The sequence below is a fragment of the Ambystoma mexicanum genome, chromosome 10 (genome assembly GCF_040938575.1).
Source record: "Ambystoma mexicanum isolate Mex_15411 chromosome 10, UKY_AmexF1_1, whole genome shotgun sequence".
NCBI lineage: Eukaryota > Metazoa > Chordata > Amphibia > Caudata > Ambystomatidae > Ambystoma > Ambystoma mexicanum.
Window position 1 is genome coordinate 761,163,091 of NC_090932.1, and position 12,246 is coordinate 761,175,336.

Here is a 12,246-nt window from a genome sequence, read left to right on the forward strand (position 1 = left end):
TTTGTATTTTTTATTTCATCCTTTACGGCAATATGATTGTTAATTCAGGCTGCTGATGTCATTCTGCTGATCAGGGTGTGTCTCATATAACTGTGCTGTGGATATTAATGACTTGCTGATGCCCACATCCACGAGAAAAGATGCTGTGGGCCTCATCACGAGTTGGGCGGTATCCCGGCTGTAATACCGCCCAACTGTAATAGCGTTGGTGCCCACCGGTCCGGCGGTATTACTGCCAGATCATGGTTTGGGTGTTATCAGTAAATCCCCATTCCCCATTGGGTCCATTGCCAATGGGGAATTTTTGGTGCTAATACCGCACGCTAATACAGCCGGCGGTAATACAGGACGCTAAATGGGATTTTCAACTGCAGAAAAAAGGCTGGAGGTAAAACAGCCCATTTAGCGCCCCACTCGTGATGGTGCCAGCCTTTACATGTGGCGGTAATACCGTTACTGCTGCATTTAAGGGCTATCGTGATGAGGCCCTGTAGCCGATTCACAGCTCGTTCCTGGTAGTCATTTTGACTTACTCCTGGAAACAGAAGAGTAAATCGGCATAGTCCATTCTTTATGAATCAGGAAGTCTGTCTCCAGGAGTAACTCTAAAGTTAAGAAGTTACTCCTTGTAACCTCTTTGTGAACAGGACACCAACTGGATCTCTGAGTAACAGTGCAATGAAATTCACTAAAATTGTAGTTGAAAACGTGACCTCATGTAAAAAAGGTATACAGAATGCAGACGGGCCGAAGTGAAGTTTGGGCTTGTTCATCTGTTTATCTTCATAGTGTTTCTTGGTCATCCTATATTTAGCGCACAGTTTTTACAATGCATTATTGTTTATTTTTCTCAGATTCACCGATTTCGCTGATAAAAACACTCCTGCATTGCACATATGTTTGGCTTATTACAGCATTCAATGTATTTAATAGTTAGGGTACGTGATGAAGTGTATTTGATGGTGGTACCGGGAATTCTCCAGCAGGGGGTCTGTTATGGAGTCACATGCTCATGAATATTCCCTGTTGTCAGGCTGGGAGTCCTCGGTAAAGAAAAAATCAGTTTCAGTTTCATTTCTGAACTGTCTTTCTCCTAACAACCAATCACTGAGCTCTGGGTCATACTGCCCCCAACCAATGACTGCCCTCTACCTAAGCCCCTACCCTGGCAGCCATCTTCAGATTTTTACCAAACGTTCAAGGTTAGGGAGTCCCCATGTTTAGCTCTCGAGCTTTTATTCTGCTAAATGTGTTCTGCTACATTGACATGTGTTGCTGTTATTTATAGTCTTGCACGTGCAAGTATTGAATGCAAAATCGGAGCATATCACACCAAAAATAATTACTATACATGTATTTGTGTCAAACATGCAAACTTTCTGTATGTTGCATACATTTTTTCATAGAATATTTTAAGTGATGTTTTGAGAAAACACTGGTGATTCATAGTTATGTTCCAAGAGGTAATTGGAATTGTCTTGGTTCAATATTTTGCATGTTACGTTGTTGGTGGCCGAGAAAACGATATTGGCTGGCATTGGGATATGGTGTGGGTGCACGCTATAAAAAACCATAAAGTGCTTGAGTTTGTCACTGTAAAATGGTGACGATGGCGCTCAAAAAAGTCGGAGGAGTTTGCTTGTAGTGGAGATGTGATGCCATTCTAGTGTAGTAGTGGTGCTGGGGTGTAAGGGTGTTGTGATTGGATTTGTCATGTTTAAAACAATCTCTAGTATCTAGAGTTGTTAGCCATGCCAGTGTATTCTGTTTGCATACTGGGCTTGCTACTCATTTGATTTTTCACACACTCACCTTGACATTAAAAGGTTTGTAACTTTGAACCGTATCTACTGACACAGACAACCTTAGGATTTTCATGTGATGATAGAGGGGCTGCCACAGAAGTCCCTCGGTTGGGGTACAAAGGACGGGCAGAGATCATGTTTCCTTTTCATGCACAGAATTTTTTCGACATGTAAGGGAATTGTATATCTACGGTATGGTGCAATGTTACAAACGTTTTAATGTTTGGATGAGTTTTGTGAAAAAAGAAATGGGCAATAAGCCCAGTGTGCATATTCTACTTAGTGACCCAAGCATAACATCCTTTAATCGGTCACCTCATAAAGATCCGAGGTTTCTTATGTTCCCACATGCTCTTTGATTCTGTGCAAAGCAGACCTGATGATTCTGGAACTTAGAAAGTCATTACCATGGTTATTCTAGTTTTTCATAATCTGCTTTGCTCAGTAAGACAAGTCGAACATTAATATTATGACTAAGGTATTTATTGGAAAATAAACATTGTAAAATTGGAAAAAGCATATTCTTCTTCTGTCTGTGATAGATTATTTTGCAAAAAAATGAAAACGACGCACCCACAACATAGCTTGTCTGTTCCCCTTTGCACACTCAGCTGTCATTAACGACTGCGACAGCATTAGAAAATGTGCACCTAAAAAGAGGGAGAAAGTGTGAGAAAGGCAGTGCGATGGAGGGATTGTGAGACAGAGAGCCACATCGCAGTATGATATGCCAGGTACAGTTTGTATGGAATATTTCCGTAGATACAAGAGAAATGTACATTTCCTTATACATAGTAATCGTGGAGAAGTGCGAATGCATCAGTTCTTTTGACAGGCTCATCTGTTTTATTGCCCAATAATGGTTTACATTTTGCAAAGCTTGCAGCAAAAAGTCTGCACGTCCCAAGTCTATTGTAATTATGTTTGCAGTCGGTACGTATTCCGGGTTGACTTGTTACCTTGCGACCTATTTATCTTCTTAAACAAGTAATTTCAATGATTAACTGTAGGGAATAGGAGTCTAATTTTTAAGTGTAAGGAAGACTAGTCAAATATTTGGAAGCCCATGAAAGGGAAGTAAAAGTAAAAAGTTTTAGTCAAAGATACACTATTACCTACTGACAAAGATTGAAGCACATACGCAGGAGCCGTATTGCAAATATTGTCGCTCATCAAAAGGTGCTAGTGTTCAAGGATATTGTTGTTGATCCCTTGCCTGTAATGATTGAGTTTGCTTTTATCTAAACCAGGTTGGCCCACCTCCAGGCCTTGAGGGCTGGAAGCATGTCGAATATTCAGGATGACCCTCATTAATATTCATGAGATAAATTTGCTTATAGTGATTCATGAGGGATATCCTCAAAACCCACTAGAATTCCGTTCCTCAAGGCCTCAGTTGGACACCTCTGATCTAAACGAACAAAATCATTTGATTTAGGCCACAGTGTTTGCGGTACATCACCACTCTTAAAAGTCGGTGCGAGAGTGCAGAGGGCCAAAGTAAGACATTCCAGCAGAAGTAGCTATGCCAGTTAAAAGGTGGTTATCAACCAGCAACACTGCTATGGTATATGGAGGCATGGAGACCCACACAAAGGGTGTAGAAACAACCAAGTGCCTACAGCAGGCGGTAAGAGGAGTGCATAGAGTTGTGTCCACACCGTTCCTTGTGCAGCTGAGAAGAGGTGTTACTTCTCAGTCAATAACTACAATAGGGAGCTGCACCTGCCCTTCATTGGGCGCTAATCCCCATCCTATGCCTGCAACATGTCCAGTGTGGCTCAAGCCCTAGTTGCCCTTGGGCGGGCAAAGCAGACATCTTCGGCATCTCATGCTGTTCTTCAGTCACCTCAAGACCCGTGCAAAAGACTATGCTATGTAAGGCTATGCTAAAACCACGCTCAAGAGAAATGCAGTAACATGAAATGCTGTCCACAACCTGCAATCCTGCACCCTAATGCAGACATCTTACACCCGAGGAGATGGCGTTGATCCTGACTAGAAGGCTCTTGATTTGCAACCAATGTTTGAGAGTCTGAAAATAATGTTGGAGGCAGAAGTTCTTGGTCGCGCCTTGAAACACTTGTGTATAGGCTTTTTATAAATGCCATATCGAATCAAATGCCATATCATATCATGGATCAAGTTGCAATCTACATTTCCCGGAGATTGCTTGCGATACAGCATCTGATGCACTGCAGGAAATATGAACTTGGATGAATTCTGTTCCTATTTTGCCTCAAGTTCTCGGGAACTAGACACAGCTACATTTCTTCTTCCACACTATGCCCACAATAGCTGTAAACCCAGACACCACAAGGGTTTAAGGCATATCTTCCATCTGCCCAGCTAAAAACCCGTATATCGAAATATTTACAGCATTTCTCAGCAAGTGTATTTGTTCTGGTTGCCCCACTTGGATCTTGTGCCTTCTGGTAACAGTAATCTCTGTGGATCCGCCACTGAACCTTGATTCTACCCATTTGACTGAGTTACTACCTGGTGTTATCCATTCTGGAAATGCCACCGATCTGAAATAGCTTTTTATCCTGAAACCACCATCCACTCTGAATGTTGTTCACCCTAACACTATTTCCTACCTTGAAATTGTTGCCCACCTTGAAATATCTAGTTATTCTCAACTGGACAAGGTTGCTTTTTCTAAATTATTATTTGTCCCGGATCTTTCACACACTTTAGACTAACACAGATGAAGGCTTTTGCTATCTGTAAAATTAGCACCCAACTTGAAGTGACTGGTTCTTTCAGACTGCTGCCTAACCAGAGCCACCCATCTAAAAAATGTGGTTGCCTTCTAAGCACTTTTAACTTGTGTACCACCACTTTCTATACCTGTGTTTGTCTCCCCTTTTTCTGTATTTGTGTCCCTCCCTCTCTGTACCTGTGCCCTGCTCCTTTCAGAACATGTTTCCTTGCCCTCTTCTGCACCTGCGTCCCACCCATCTCTGAGCCTGCATTGTTCTCACTTCTCGGCATGTGTACCCTTTTTCCTGCTCTCTCCTGATTTTGTGCACTACCTCTTTCTGAATCTGTGTGCTTCCTCTTTTCCGGCACCTTTGCTAACAAAAACCAAGAAAAACTATTTACAGAAATTTAAGCCAAGGCAGTCATGGTTTGATGAGTGCAGACCATGCAAAGCAGGCTTAATTTCCTGTTTTAGAGAAAAGCCTCTTGTAGACAAAGTCTGCTTAAAAAAAATGGAGAGCGACATATAAATCAATTACAAGGGACAAGAAAAAGAAGCGCGCTGAAAAAAGTCTAACCGAAGCATGTAAGAAAAAGGATTCCAATACCTTTTGGAAACTCGTGGCAAAGGCAACCTCCAGCTGCGTAGGAGAACTACAGTGCAACATTGCAGCAGACACCTTGAGATGCCACTTCTCGACCTTATACTGGGCAGAAGAGTGTGACATTGCTCTTGTGCCTCAGGTTGCGAGTGCAGATTCACTGGACAGGAAGTTTGAGTCCAACCTGAGGAAGTGAACAAGGCTATTAAAGCTATGAAAGGTTGGAAAGCCCCCGCCCCTGACTGCATAAGTATCAACATGTACACGAATGAGGCAACAGTGTGTGGGGGGGGGGGGGTGTCCTGTGCTAACCAGAGTGTTTAATGCTGCTATTGAACTAGGTACAGTACCAGCTTCATGGCAGCTGGCCATGATAGTACCCAGCTACAGAAACGGTGGGAGTAAGGTGCCTCAAAAAATATCGACCAATATCCCTCTTTGATGGGGTGGGGAACATCTATGCGTGCAAAAGTAATCCTTGAATATCTGCAAAACTGGTCAATCTCAGAAGGCTTTTGGAGCCGGTTGTAAGCCGGCTTTCAGGAGGGCATGGGAACAATGGAGCAATGTTTCTGGTTGGACCTCCTGATCAAAAAATGTATAACCCTTTGTAATACCAAGCTGTACACTATTTATTTAGATATCCACGCTGCTTTTGATTCTGTCATATGGAATAAACGATGGTCCGTTTTTAGCAGCATATAAAATACCTCTAGTGTTACTTGGTTTAATCCAAGTCTTATATAAGGCCAGTAAGGCGGTAGTTTGCTGGTGTGTGAAAGGTGAGCGTGCTGAGTCATTTGCGGTAAAGTGCGGAGTGAGACAGGGTTGCGTTCTGGCCCTGCTACTCTTCTGTCTCTAAATCAATGGTTTAATAGAAAAGTTGGAGAATAAACTTTTAGTTACCTGGTGTTATTCTTTGCGGATGATGCTGTGCTGCTTGCAACAAGTCCTATGGGAACTAAGCATGCAATGAGAACTTTCGTAGAGATGTGCGAGAAATTAAACTTGGAAATAAATACAGCTAAAACGAAGACCTTGATCCTCAGGCACAGATCCGCTTGGAAAACTAACGTCTGCATTGAGGTGAATGGAACAAAGTTAAGCAAGTGGCGGCCTACGACTACTTGGGCTTCGATTTGATGAGAATGGCCTCTGGACAGAGCATGTGGTGAAAGCAAATCTGAAGCTGGAAAAATATGGAGGAGGAAGTTCTATTCATCGCATAGTGGTGGTGCACTGTCCTCAGCCTTGCTGCAAGCCGTGCAAGCATCTTTGTGTGGGGCCGAAATCTGAGGGTATACCAACTCAGCCGCTTTGGGTGTATCTGGAAATAACTTTCTAAAATCCATGCTTAGACAGCCCAAAGGAGCTCCCAATGCAATGTTGCATCTGGAATGCAACATTTTCCCCATTGAAGAAATTATATTTTTAAAGCACTTGCTCTTTTGGGTCTGTGTTTGGACCTCTTCTGCTCTAATAGATTACAAAATAATGTTAACTGAGTTCATCGCACTGGAATGTAGTGGCGTGTGGGGTGAAAAGACAGCCGCATAGTGACAGAGATGGAGAGACCATGCTAGGCCCCTATTGTGAGAGTGAAGCTGGCTAATGTCGAGACCCATTGGAAAATGCAGCCTAGTTCAAAACATTGTTTTCCCATACAAGGCCTAGTGAATGAACAAACATAGGCCTATTTCAACTTTAGTAAACTACAATGACACTGAGTTGAAGGAGAGTGTGCCTTAGAACTGTAATATTGCCAACTGTGTCCAATGGAGTCAAACAAAAAGAAACAGGTGTTGCTACAGATGTTGACTTTGTGTAAATTGGGAAAAGGTACATTTGACAGATTTAAAACTGCAGCAGTGCATGTGGAAAGAAAAGATATGTTTGAAATATGGCACATCTGGAAGATAAAAAGGAGGAATGATGCCTGACATTTAAGAAATAAAGTCAAGTGACAGATTGCGTTATCCAGAATAAAGAGACTTAATTTTCATCATATGAAATCACGGCATGTAAAGAGAAAGGCCTATTTTGTTTTTGTAAAAGTGAACACAATGATTTCCTATGTTAACTTATGTTAACTGTGGCCTATCTGTGGGCATAGGATGTATAATTAATCTACCTCTAATATAGTAGAAAAGAAAGATTGTATTAATGAACACCAGGCCTAGGTGTAGGTGTTCTACAAAATGGTACATGTTAAACACATTGGGCCTCATTACGACCCTGGCGGAAAGGTGTTTACGCCAGCGTAAACCATGGCGCACCTTTCCGCCTGACTACGAGTTCCCTTAGCGCCATGGTGATTTTTACGCCTGCTTTTTGCAGGCGGAAAAATCCATGGCGCTACGGGACTCGTTGTTAATTACGCCACCGTAATTTACGGTGGCGTAATTAACGCCTTCCCCACTCCCATTATACCCTATGGGGCAAAAATGGGAATGGGGAAGGGTAAATGGGGATTGGGGACTTACCGCCCCGCCAAGGTCGGAATGGGGCGGTAAGTCCGCCAACCCCCATGGCGGAGTTGGCAGCCTAGCGCCATGGACCATGGTGCAAATTGCACCATGGTCCTCCGCCAGGGTCGTAATGAGGGCCATTGTGTCAATGTAAAATGCTATTCTTCTAGAATTATGTATGTAGCTTGTTTTTCCCCATTGAACTAGACGGTCTGGGACTCTGAAACTTTGACCTCAAGACCTTTGGTTGAGGAGCTCTAGGAGAAGGTTTAAATGCAGAAGTGACCTTAAGGTCAGGTCTCCCCATTAAATGTGCATTAGCTTCGAACAAAAAACCTTTGAAGCCCAGGAAGGAAGGGCATGATCACATGGGCCAGCCATATGTCTTAATTGGGTCACAGAAGAGAAATGAAACCTAAGAAATAGTGGGGGCTAGTGTGAATCTCAGGGACACTTGTAGCCCCTTGCCATTGACTAACATTGAATGCATGTTCTTGAATAAAAAGCGCATCATGTGTTCCATTGAGCACATCCCGGATTCATATTAAAGGGGATCAGAAACCTTTCAGGACCATGTAAAAACAACATTTGGGTGATGGATACATGTTATGAAAAAAATTATGATTCTGGCATTTTCATAAGTCAGAGGGAATCGAAAGTTGGTGTGATTATAGGTTATGGAAGTAAGGTTTTAATCAGGAAGGGTCAGATTTGTGACTAATTTGGTGAAGCAGCAAATTGTGAAAAACCGTGGCTCCACCCAGGAAGAGTGTGCTGAAATAAAATTAGTATTTTCCGACTCGCCATAAAATGTAGAATTAAAAAATACATAGGTTCATGTATTTATCCGAAAAATTAAGTAAGCAGATTTGTAGAGCCCAAAAGTGTAAAACTACCTGACATTTTGAAATTATGTATTTTCCCTCCTCCCTCAGCTTCCATAATCCATACTTTCCAACTTCTGGTCCTATCAGCAGCCAGTGGGCGTCTTGTTGGGAGGTGACGGGAGAGAGCTAGCCAATCCATATTGTGGGAATTATGATAATATGTAGTTGTCATCAGCACTATATATTGTCAATTTCCAATCTAAGAAGGGGCTTGCAAGAAAACAACTAGGGAGCGAGACCAGGAGAGCTGCCTAATCCAATGGGGCACCACCTTACCAGGGGCACCAAGCTAAACCAAGGCCTACCTAAAAGGGGGGAGAAGAGGAGATGCAGGGAATTTGATTGGAAACCTGTGAGCCCTAGCTGAGAGAGGCCTGTGGCTGGAGAGACCTGGCTGGTGGATAGAGGCTTGAGGTGTGAGCTGCCTGCCTGAAAGAGGGTCTTAGGATCCGGCAGGCCTCCTCAGCTAAGAACAGAGATCTCCCATGTAAGTAGATATATCCCAAAGCTATTAATTGTGTGGGGAACCTCCTGTCTTAATACCCTTCCCTTAATGGGTGAAGGGGGAGGCAAAACTGGGTAGAGCCTGTCCATATTGAACTAAAAAGTTCAGTGAATGGATTATCCCAGTGCACTATAAATTACTCTAGTCCGTAATGTAATTGGGTAACCCTGCTGTTCAATTGAATATGCTATAGTCCCCAAAACGAAAATCCCAAAACCTTGCATTCCCTTTGAAAACAAATTATGCAAAACAAATTTTCCATTTAAGTCCAAACCAGAACCCCAAACCCTTGAATTTTCATTGTAGGAGTGGTGCAAAACAAAAACAAAATTCCCCATGTATTCCTTTGTATCCCAAATCAGAATCCCAAAACATTGCATTTTACCTAAATAAAAAGTCAAAACCATGTTTCCACTGTGTTTCCAATCCCTGTGCCTTATCTGCAAATCAGAGGAGTCATACCTAATTGATGCTTCAAAGGGAGGGGGCTACTGGGAGAAAGGACATTGTGCCAAACTAAGCAATCACTGTGTGTTTTGTATTTTTCCTATTCGTTAATTTGCAAGAAATCTGATATAAATTGTGACTGCAAACTTCAACATTTTACCTGTATCTTATAGCAAATGAAAGTCCTTTAAATCTATGTTAGTCAATTGGTGCAAGAAATTTGAGTTTGTGATTTTGTGTAGTGACAAAGCGTTGGTAGTTGATGTTTTGGTGATTGCCTATTATTCTTTGCAAAACCTTAAATATATATTTCTATTATACGCCGGCCTGGTTCCTAGCTCATTGGTGGTACAGAGGGTATTTGCTGGGGTGATGCGAAATAGATTGGAGGCCTCACTATAGTTGAATCTGTATAAGCATTTTGGGTGTGCGCCACCTTGCTTAGGTTGGAAAGGAACTCCCTCAGTTGAGAGTGATCGCCTAATAACCCATGACAGTCTCAACTCTGTGTCTTAGACATGTAAAGTTTTGGCTACATCGATCTGACTTGTGGGACTGGCCATTTGCAATGACTAAGGGAAGCTCGGACTCCATTAAAGAGGCAAATCTAAAGGAATGTAGGACGTCTATGGTAACATCTTGTCTCAAACCTTCGTGTGGCCAGAAATATCTTGAATGTAAAGAGGCTTTTTGTCATGCTATGGTCCAACCCCTGTATGCTCGCTCACTATTTTTTTTTTTTTTTAAGAGCTGGTATTTTGAAAACTGCTGCATATACAGTGAATTGGTCTCTGCATAATTCTTCTGCTAGTTTGATGTGCAGAGATTTTGAGGAGACGAATTGTCATTTCTTGTTGTTATGCCCGAGTATGCTGTACTAAGATCACAGTACTTGCTACCCATATTTAGATTGAATAACATCTGTAGCGTGGTCGATGCTTTTTATTTTTGCACAACAACGAACAACCCACTTGTGATTCAGAATGTGGTTCAGGAGAACAAGAGTTTTAAAAGAACTTGCCAAAGCAATTTAGTGTGATAAAGAACAATTCTAATATTCTTATCAAAGTTTTTTTCTGAGTAGAGCTGTTTTAAGAATTGCACTTTCTAAAAGAAAAATTATGATTGATTGATCATTTTGTTTTTATTCGTTTTCCGGCACTGAGGACACATCTTCTCAGCCTGGTGTTCAGTTTACTGTCATTTCCATTCACTCCCGCAGAAAAGAAAGTCAAATCAAGAAAAGCTTTCAGTCTCGCTTTTATTGTTTCCATAGTCCTATCAATCTCTTCAGCCCTCTTTTACCTTTTGTTATTGTACTGCATATGTTTACTACCCTTACTGTAAATTTTGTCTCTGTTTGGAAAAATCTAAGTTGACTGAACTCATGAATATGTGCATGGTTATATATTCTTTATTTCATGTATGAAATGGTGTTGTGTCCTCAGTTTGGAGCAAACCTGTATTCCTTGGTATGTAAATTGACGTAGTCTGATATGGATTTGAAAAGGAGAACCTATGACCTGTCTGCTAATTACAGTTCAATCCAGTGTTGGAGCTAATGTTTTGGAAGACGAAGGGGTACAATAGCATGCCAAACATGTGAAGTCTACATACTTCGATCATTTAAGTATTAGCAATAAATGATGCAAAATGTAACTCCTTAAATCCTTTTGTTTGGCATAAACCCTGATCCCCCAACCGCTTGTTGGCTTGTTCGTAATTGACAGGTCAATGCTAAACCGTGGGACTGATGCTCACCTCTTCTGCCAGAACTCCAACTCATGTTGTCTTCCAATTTTTCTCATGTACAAGAATGTTTAGCCATAAAACCTCAATGAATTCAGTAGATTATGGTTCAGGATCATCTCCAAAAATCTCCTGATGATTTCTTCTGCTATCCCATTGTTACCTGGACTGCATCTTGGGGTGCCTGCTTTGCTTATCACTTATTTTGGTGCTGCTTCTGGGTTTGGCTCAGACTGACAAAAGGAAGGTTTGTCTTTTGCCCTCTGTCATAAATACCGTCCACCATTGCTGACCCCAATGATTCCAACTGGTTTAAGGATTTGTATTTGTATTTTGTATTGTGTTTATTTATATTGCGCAGCCTGCCCAAGGGCATCAAGGTGCATGTTTGGAAAGGTAGTTACAGGAAAGTGTTACAGAAGGCAGTTACAGATTGCAGATTATATATACAAAGTACATCAAATATATACATACAATTTACAGGGGGTGTCGGTCAGATACAGTATATACAAGGTAATCGAAGGCGCAGCAAGCAGCAAGAGTTCCAGAGGGGTGTCCGGGACATCATCTTGCTCATAGAGCCAATGTTTAGTTCTGTATTTGAAGGATTGAAGGGATTGGGCATTCCTAAGATCATTAGGTAGGGAGTTCCAAAGCTTTGCCACCAGGACCGGGAAGCTCGAACCTCTAGCAGTTTGAAGCTTGAAGCTGGCAATGATGAGCCTGTGCGCTTGTGCAGATCTTATAGGTCTGGATGCTGTGTGTTGAGTGAAGCGCGCTGACAGGTAGGCCGGTGCCGCGTTGTTCTGTGCTTTGTGGCTTAGAACAAGTGTTTTAAGGGCGATACGCCGTGAGATGGGAAGCCAGTGTATGTTGCGTCTGGCGGATGAGATGTGGGCGCGCCTGGGTATGTTAAGAGCGGCCCTGATGGCGTTATTCTGTGTTACCTGAGGTTTGTCAATGTTTCTTTGGCTCGTTCCGAGGTAAAGGGCGTTGCAATAGTCAATTTTTGATAAGATGAGGGTTCTGGCGAGGATCAGGCAGTTGTCCGTTGTTAGGAAGGGACGGCAAGCTGTG

At 42.2% G+C, this 12,246-nt stretch overlaps 1 protein-coding gene across 2 annotated transcripts in view; it reads left to right on the top strand.

The window, feature by feature from the left end:
- The window catches only part of ARHGEF26 (Rho guanine nucleotide exchange factor 26), a 736,698-nt gene that overhangs the window by 57,957 nt on the left and 666,495 nt on the right, over positions 1-12,246 (top strand). The window lies entirely within an intron of this gene.